General features: G+C 56.7%; 1 protein-coding gene across 1 annotated transcript in view; it reads left to right on the forward strand.

Moving 5' to 3' along the window:
• Nucleotides 1-1,137, forward strand: part of LOC103610614 (chromosome unknown open reading frame, human C2orf40) — an 11,678-nt gene that overhangs the window by 9,648 nt on the left and 893 nt on the right. The gene's annotated exons all lie outside the window — the stretch shown is intronic.

Raw genomic sequence — 1,137 nt, forward strand, 5'->3', positions numbered from 1 at the left:
TCCTGCCCCCAGCACGGCAGCAGCCGGCCACTTCTCACCCGGCGGGCCTCAAGACGACGATCGCAGCCTCTGACCTCACGGAATTCTCAAATGTGGATGAATGTCCCTGGCAGTCTTGTGAAAACAAAAATAGACCTCTGAGGCCCAACCACCAGGACATCCGACCTCCCGGGAGGCGCGCAGCGGGGCCTCCGGGGCCTGCGAGTCCGCATCCGCGTTTCACAGCGTCCCGCAGCCGGGGCCGCGCTGGGAGAAGCCGCCCTGCAGCTGCCTGCCCTGCAGCTGCCTGGCCTGCTGCAGCCACCTCCTCAGCTCCACGCTCTTGCCCTGATCACAGTAAATCCTTTGCTATGTCCTGAGAAGCACTGACGCGTGCGAGTTCCAGTCTCAATCCATCTTGCACCTTCACCGCCCCAAGGAAAAGGTGGTGTTTCTTCAACACACGGATTAATAGCAAAGACTCAAAGACCAGTGGCCCCAGCCAGAACTGTGACCGTCATTCTGCGCCATTGGCCACTTGCAGCCCTTCTCCCCCGCTTCTACCTTTCTTTATGGACTGCACCTGTCTCTTCTCATGCGTGTCTCTGAGGGACAGCAGGCCTCTCGCGGGCAGGGATTGATTTGTTGTGGGTGGCCCCCCAGTGCCCGGCACAGGGCCTGCGGCTTGGTACCCGTTGAGTGGCGTGCGTGGACTGAAGAAGTTAACCCACACACACTAACCACCAGCGCGGGTATAGGGTTGAGCCACCATCAGAAGGACCCCAGATGACGCACCCTGGAGCTGCAGTGTGCCACTGCAGTGGTAGATGGAATTCAGTCAGCATTTAATAAGCATCTACGACGTGCAGCATGGCGGGTCGGGCACAGGAGTGCACAGGAGGATAAGACAGTGTCTGCCACATGGGACGCGTGCCGTGCCCGATGGTCAGGACAAGGACTTACTGCATTTGGCAGATGTCCATTTTACTTACCAAGAAAGAGAACAATGTTTACGTGTGGGGTACATTTAGAACAAGCGTGGCAGAAGTTTTCAAAGCTATGAGCGTGCGCACCTTCTGAGGAAATATTTTTGATCCGTATTCTTTAGCTGGCCGTGTGACTTCTGAGCACATGAGCACTGTAACAAGGAGTTATTCT

Source organism: Galeopterus variegatus, unplaced genomic scaffold, assembly GCF_000696425.1.
Source record: "Galeopterus variegatus unplaced genomic scaffold, G_variegatus-3.0.2 Scaffold11418, whole genome shotgun sequence".
Lineage (NCBI taxonomy): Eukaryota > Metazoa > Chordata > Mammalia > Dermoptera > Cynocephalidae > Galeopterus > Galeopterus variegatus.